The 7625-nt window shown below is 48.1% G+C and overlaps 1 pseudogene; it reads right to left on the bottom strand.

Annotated features, from left to right (window-relative positions):
- Positions 1-4971: 4971 nt before the first annotated feature.
- On the bottom strand, positions 4972-6215 carry LOC149338981 (uncharacterized; annotated as a pseudogene).
- Positions 6216-7625: the final 1410 nt, after the last annotated feature.

The raw sequence follows: 7625 nt of genomic DNA, 5'->3' as shown, positions 1-7625 counted from the left end.
TTTTTTCTTCATTTCCTGCAGGCACAATGCTTCTTTATAATTTGCCAGTTGTGGGGTTTTAATTTGGGAGATGAATACATTCTCCTCGTTCAACCCCGGCTGACACAGTTCAAAACCGCACGGACCCCACCCCGTGATCGCGCGTACGCTGCGGAGCGCACGCCGACCACGGCGGGCCTTGCTCTGAGAGAACAAAGGAACGACACATTGGCTGACACAAACAGGCATTGCAACAATAAAGCCAGCTAGCAGCAAAATACGCTAAGAAATCGAGGACATCCGACTCATCAGCACGGTTACGAGCGAACGTTCGTCCACGCCAGGGCAAGGGGAAACTCCGGGGCCGGGTGGGACGAGCTGGCGAGAGAATGTTCCCACCACGAGGCTTCGCGCCCGCTGGTGAGGAGCGGAGCGCCGCGCGACACGTTCGTACGCGGCCAGGTCCCGAGCCAGAGAAAGCCGTCTCACCCGCGTGCGCCCGCAGCAATCACGCCATCCGTGGCGCTCGTGTCGCTGCGACGCCGGCGCCCTCCCTTGTTAGTTAAGATAACCAAGCTAAGGAGGGTGCATCGTGGGGAAGCCAACCAAAGGGGAAGGCGCGGAACAAAGTCCCCATATCCCCCCAACCTTAACCCCATCGTTTCACCTCGGTATTCATTTCGGACATTCAAATTTCGCGCCGCGCGTTGGTTCCGCCCGCCTTTCGGTCACGTGGGCCGCTCACGTGGTACATCACTTGGTGTGTCACATGGTACTGCACTTCCGCCGATTCAAATTTCGCGCCACTCACGGGCCGACCACGTCCACTTTTGGTCACTATTTGGCTGTAATTAATTACCTAATGGTCCGAGCGGCACCAAAATTTTTGCACCGCATCCTCACGTCATTCTCCTTCGATTACAATCACTTTTTAAACGCTATCTCTTTGTAGTTTCCCACAATCGCTGCAGACACGGTTTTGATGACAGAAAGCCGCCGACATAGCCTAATAATGCTTTTGCATTAATAAAGCCAGCTAGCAGCTAAATACGGTAAGGAATCAGGACGTCCGACTCCCCAGCACGGTTACGAGCGAACGTTCGCCCACGCCAGGGCAAGGGGAGACTCCGAGGCCGGACGGGACGAGCTGGCGGCCCCGAGGCCCCGCGCCCGCTGGCGAAGAGCGTACGCGGCCAAAGCCCGCATCGAAGAGGGTTGTCTCCCCCGCGCGCGCAGATACCACGCCATCTGTGGCGATGGTATCGCTACGCCGGCACTGAGTGAATCGCGGGGAAGTCGACCAAAAGAGAAGACGAGGGCCAAAGTCCCCACAAAGTATTAAGGCGAAAGCCTTTAATGCCTCATACTGTCGTTAGCAGACGCGTCGGCAGGTTTGTCCGCCTTTCGGCGTCACTGCTTAAAAACAAACTGCGCCGAGGATGGGGATCGAACCAGGGCCTTTGGCATTTGAACCGGAGACGATGCCACTCCGCCACGAAGGCTCTTTTTTTTCCTTATAGCATGGAAGAACTTCCGTAAAAAGAGGGAAAACTTCAATCAAACTGGGTCGCGTCTCAAGTTACCGGGCTGCTTAATACGAGCCCGCCATAGCCCCAACTCAACACTGCATCCCCATCAAAACATCAAAATTCAGGAGGATACAACTTAAAAAAACAGCGGTTGTTAACACTGGGCACAAAGTCCGTGTGCGTTGTGTTGCTCCGCCCGCCAATCACAGAAACGAAAAAAATCGACGTCATGCGACCTTTTCAAAATGGCGTCGTACTTGATACCACACTTCTCGTTCACTGTACTGTAACTGTACTCCGCATCGTCTGCTGTTGTTGTAGTGTGTTTTCATCAGTGGAAACGGTGCCGTGTACAGCAGACATGAACAAAGTGTGAAGTGTTTCAACACTTCACTGTTGAAAAGGCCGCGGTACAGCTCACATCGCTGGCGCTTCGTAGTCGCTGCTTGCTGAGCTCGTTTTACGTCGAGTTAAGCGAGCTTCGCTTTTTTTTCCCCGGTCGCAGTTTTCGATCACGGGTGATACTTAAAATCTAATAGCTGAAGCGAAGAAAGCCAGTATTTTCGACATCGTTGCAGTTCCTCACTTCCCACCCGCATAGACTGTGCAGCGTAAGCACGGCACAAATTAACTGCAGAAACAACTCGTAATGAAGTCTTTCCATGTCAAGTGCACGCATACACTGCTGTAGTGCTCCTTGTTTCGCTGTTTAAACCGAAGCTTCGAGCGTATTGTATCAGCTGTTCAGCGCTGTCCGAACTGGTCGCTGAGCAAAGGTGAGTGCCGTCTTTGCGGGCGTTCTGTTGACTCGGTTGCTGAGCCCGATGAGTTCAATCCTAGCCGCGGCGGCCGCGTTTCAATGGAGGCGAAACACGAGACGGCCGCGTACTCTGCGACGGCGGAGTCGTAAGCTGCGTTTGACGATTCGTAGATGCCGTGCAATTTTGTATGCTTCAATAAACTGTTCTACAGCTTTGAGCAGAGCAGTACAGAGCAAATGAGCCATTGCTTTCTGAAATCATGAACATTAAAGGGTGAATTCGTTTCAAATGTTCTGGGAGCACATATGCTACATGCACTAGTCAAGCATTGCCTTATATTAAAGTGCCACATGACGTTTCTGTCACATAGCCCATGTGCAGCTTCGGGATGTTATACCATATACCATACTGTACATAACAGAACGTAGAGATGTTCATAGCAGCACCCGATGTCAAAGGCATAGTATGCTTGATTAGTAAAGACCATAAAAGGAGTACCGGGAAAAATTTCTTATCAAGTTTATACTGCTGCATATTAAAACATTAAGCTGCATATGATTAGAAATTTGGAAAGCTCTTATTTGCTTGGCTATAGGTGCGCTAAGCAGCTGGGTGGTATGAACAGGTAATGTTTAATAATCAGCAACTGCGACAAAACTGGTTTATGCTGAACACCAATATATAGGAGTCCACAACACAATATTGCTGGATCAACTTTTCACTGCTGTTTGTATTAACTCAGTGTTTTGAGTTGCAGCAAAGCATCTATGAGACATGGGCAGCAGAAAGACCTCATGCTTACTGCTGAATTTAATAAACAATATTGTGGTGTTGTGCAGGATGATTCGAGGGAAGATAGCAGAGACTGAGTGGCTTCAGGGAGATGAAAGAGCCTGTATAAGAATGGGATGACATTCACACATATAGAGATACACATACACTGCATTTACACTTCAACATTACATTCACACAGTGACTGCCCACTGTTAATGCGTACTGTTCAAAGAGAGAGTTCAAAGGGGAGATGATCGCAATGGACCAGCGCCACCAAGCAGCACAGAACATTGAACATCACTTAAAAGAGGCACGCCGTGCTCTCCTACAGTTGCATCTCTCACGGCACTGAGAGCGATCGAAGGGGCACCGCTGACATCAGAGAGTTCATCTTATATGGAAACGATGAGGCTTCCAGGACAACGCTGCAAAGTGAGCTTGTGCTTCAGGAGCCTCGTGGTTGGTGATGCAGAGGTAGGCTCAAGAGGTGGCATAATTGGGTACCCACCAGTGATACAATGGGTAAAATTTATTTCGTGGCTTGCTGACACAAAAGAGGCAGGTTCGATCCCGGACACGGTGGTTGAATTTCGATGGAGGTGAAATTCTAGAGGCCCGTGTACTGTGCGATGTCAGTGCACGTTAAAGATCCCCAGGTGGTCGAAATTTCCGGAGCCCTCCACTACGGCGTCCCTCATAGCCTGAGTCGCTTTGAGACGTTAAACCCCCTACACCTATCAGATGGCAGAACTAGGGGCATTGAAGCAAGATCGTACATTATGGTGATAAAAGCATATGACTCGCTGTTTGTGACAATGCTGAGATCACCACAACGGCTCGATACCAGAAAGCTCGGTTTCGGAAGTGCTGTCATCACTTCCCAAGCTGATGATTTATTTATTTATTTATTTATTTCAGGTTCCTTCATGGCCCTTGGAGGGCATTAGAGAAGGCAGTGAGCAGTTTACAAATACGTACAGAATATATACACAACGGGTTATTTAAAACAATAGCTAACGCGCGTATTTAGCAGCATCATTACACAAGATTTCGATGTTAAGAGAATACAAGTAAACAATATTGCAAAAAAGTATGAAACGCGAAAAAACTTTAGGTTTGAGAAACAAAAGTATACAAAGTAGTGTTAAGGCATAAGGTCATTTAGAAATACTCATAACACAAGCTATAATACAAAGCAATGACAACACAGTTAGCAACAGTAAGCGGCAAAAATAACGAAAATGCATGTTTAAAATTGGCGAAATCACTGTATACAGGATAGCAACGTGAAAATAAATAAAATGACCATTTTATCTAATCTACGACAAAATGATCCCGCAACCGTTTTTTAAATTCTTCAATGTTGTTAGTAGTAAGTAAGGCTGCAGGTAGGTGGTTCCACTCCGATGACGTCCTGGGAATGAAAGATGCCAAGCAAGCAGTAGTGCGGCAAAGTGGGATGCCGACCTTCTGCGGATGATCAACGCGTGATGAAATGTATGTAGGTGGAGTGAACAGTGCTCTTTTTAGGTATTCATTCGTGTGAAAAATTTTGAAGAAAAGGCTCAGTCGTGACACTTTTCTGCGCGTCTCAAGGGGTGGTAATGACAATGCATTTTTCATGAGTGTCACGCTATGTGAACGATTATAGTCTGAAAAAATAAAACGGGCTGCTCGATTTTGTACAGCTTCAAGAGCTGTTATCAATGATTTAGTTTGCGGGTCCCAAATTGAAGAAGCATATTCTACCTTAGAACGCACCAAAGATTTATAGAGTGTTAGTTTGACAGAAGAAGAAGCGAGAGAAAAATTTCTTTTTATGTATCCCAGCATGCGATTAGCGTTGGCGACAATGTGGCTGACATGATCATTCCAAGTGAGGTTTGGGGTTAGATACACACCAAGATATTTAAACGATGTAACTGGTGCTAAAGATGTATTGTTAATAGAATGATTGGCTCCAGCTTGTTGCTAAACCCACGCTTCTCCCTGAACAGCATTTCGATGTCCTTCACATGCCGCACAGCATTGGCCCAGTTTTCTGCCGTGACCTTCTGCACTTCGGCAAGCAGAAGAGCCTGCACATCCCTCGTCTTGAATGTGGTCTTCAGCGCTGCCACTACATTCTTAATCTGTGCCCAAATAAGTTCTATAGGATTAAACTCACAGTGGTAGGGAGGCAGCCTAAGGACAGCACACCCAGCACTTTCAGCAGCTGTATCAACCTTGTACTTTACAAACTGAGCCTTGACGGTGGCTACAAGGTCAAGCAGCTGCTTCTTCGCCATGGTGGCGGGGCACGGTATCGCCTTCGAGGCCACCCAGCCTTGAATGTCTGCCTTCCGCCACGAGAGTGTCGGGACATTCTCCACGCGTCTGGAATGGTAGGACGCATTGTCCATGACAATAACACTTCGAGCTGGCAGCTTATCGAGGACGGATCTAAACCACGTCTCAAAACGGTCGCCGTCCATCTCTTCGTGGTAGTCGCCTGTTTTTTTCCCCAAGAACACGTCCAAGCAGCCATCAACAAATCCGTCCTCACTACCGATGTGAGTCACAATCAGCCGCTGGCCTTTTCCTGACGGCTGCTTGAGCCCCGTTGTCAAGCCGCGCAAGTACGCGTCGCGTGACGACTCGATTGTCTTGTCGGACCACACCTTACTCACTGTGTGGCCAGCGGTTACCCACGTTTCATCGAGATAGAATATATTTTGCGGCCTTCTTCCCTGTAGCGGGCGATCTCGTACAGGTACTTATGTTCCCACCGCAACAAGTCCTCGCGCTCGATGAGCAAGGAGTTCCGCCCACGTTTCTCGTTTTTGAAGCCGATGTCCAGGAGGGGGCGGCGGATGGTCCATGGCTGAAGTGTAGGCAGCTCCTCTGAGTCGTCCGCGGATGCAAATTCTGCAGCAATCTTCTGCACTGTTGGAACCTCGTTGCGCCGGAAAAAGCTGTGCACGCAGTTCCTTAATGCGGTCAACGTGTGAATGCGCCTCTTGCAGCCGTCACGTTTAGGCCACTTCCGTGGAGGCGTCCGTAGCTCCCCGTCTATTGTTTTCGCAGCGCTCTTGATATCGAAAACCTTGCGTAAGCTCACACCGGTTAGGTGGCTCACCCTCTCGCAGATCTCCGTGATCAATGCTTTCGGTTCCTCTTCTCGCAGCCTCATGCAAACATTCAGCACGATTTGCTGAGCGGCACTGCAGAGGGCATTTCCACTTCTGTTCTTTTTGAATAACCCCTTCGGTGTCGTCGCGCTGTCCTGGAGCTCCTGATCTGATAACTGCGCAGTCGATGAAGGCTAACTCGACGAAGCATTTGGAGGAACGGCAGAAGCATAATTATGCTCAGCCAAAAACGCGTCCTCAGGAATGACATCCATGTTGGAAACAGAAGTACCGTCCCAGCAAACCAAAAACCTCTCAGAGACGTCTAGCTAGACGTCTCTGAGAGGTTTTTGGTGTGTTGGGGTATTGTGCGTTTTTATCGTAAAGACTTGCAAAAATTTTCCCGCCTCAACCGCTCGATCGTTTGCGGTGAAACTGCACACAGAGCTTGCGCAATACGGTAACTTTTGTATCGTAGCAAGTTTTACAACGTTACTTACTTAGTTGAGCCGTGCATGAAACGAAATCGTAGTTGTCTGCGTAGAGATCGTGAAACCAAAACCCGCAGACGCCGTTTTTTCGCTGAAAGGCGGCAGTGGCGCCATCTGTTTTCAGCAGTGAAAAGCGTCACGACAAGGTGCCGCGGTGATTTTGCAAATAATATCAACTGAAAGGTAAAGCCTCGTTAAATCAGTTGTTCTGATATTTCTTTTCGCTCAGTTAGCCGAAAAAAAAAACGGCACATTCAAAGGGCACGCGTACAGTGTAGGCACGCGCTTTATGCAACGCTCACCTCGGCTACCTCGGCACCTTGTCGTGACGCTTTTCACTACTGAAAACAGATGGCGCCACTGCCGCCTTTCAGCGAAAAAAACGGCGTCTGCGGGTTTTGGTTCGACGATCCCTACGCAGACAACTGCGATTTCGCATCATGCACGGCTCAACTAAGTAAGTACCGTTGTAAAACTTGTTACGATACAAAAGTTACCATATCGCGCAAGCTCTGTGTGCAGTTTCACCGCAAACGATCGAGCGGTTGAGGCGGGAAAATTTTTGAAAGTCTTTACGATAAAAACGCACAATACGGTATGTCTAAGCCCCGAATCGTTTAGCACCTCTAGCACAAACAATTTTTTTTATACCGCCGTAAACAGTAATGAGAGTTGTTATATATTAATTTTTATTGAAGAAAGTTACAGTATTTCCATTGTCGCACAAAATGTTTCAAATTATGGTTTTTGCCTCTTGCGATGTTGCGTGGCGCGCGCCGGGTTTTTGCGTTGCAAACGCTTTATTTGAGCTCAATCAAGAAATAAGCTTTCAATGCGCCACTCTAATAATCGAGTCAAAATGTTAAAATCTATGCCTGTATAATCTTTTTTTGTGATTAGATTTTTATTTAGGTTACAGGGAAAGCTTGAACAACGGACTATTTTGCAACCTCGCGGAGGAACAGTGGCTGGCGGTAATGA

Source organism: Amblyomma mixtum, chromosome 6 (genome assembly GCF_055824585.1).
Source record: "Amblyomma mixtum isolate Tamu chromosome 6, ASM5582458v1, whole genome shotgun sequence".
Classification (NCBI taxonomy): Eukaryota; Metazoa; Arthropoda; class Arachnida; order Ixodida; family Ixodidae; genus Amblyomma; species Amblyomma mixtum.
The sequence above is the reverse complement of the archived record's forward strand: the minus strand, read 5'-3'. Positions and strand labels throughout refer to the sequence as shown.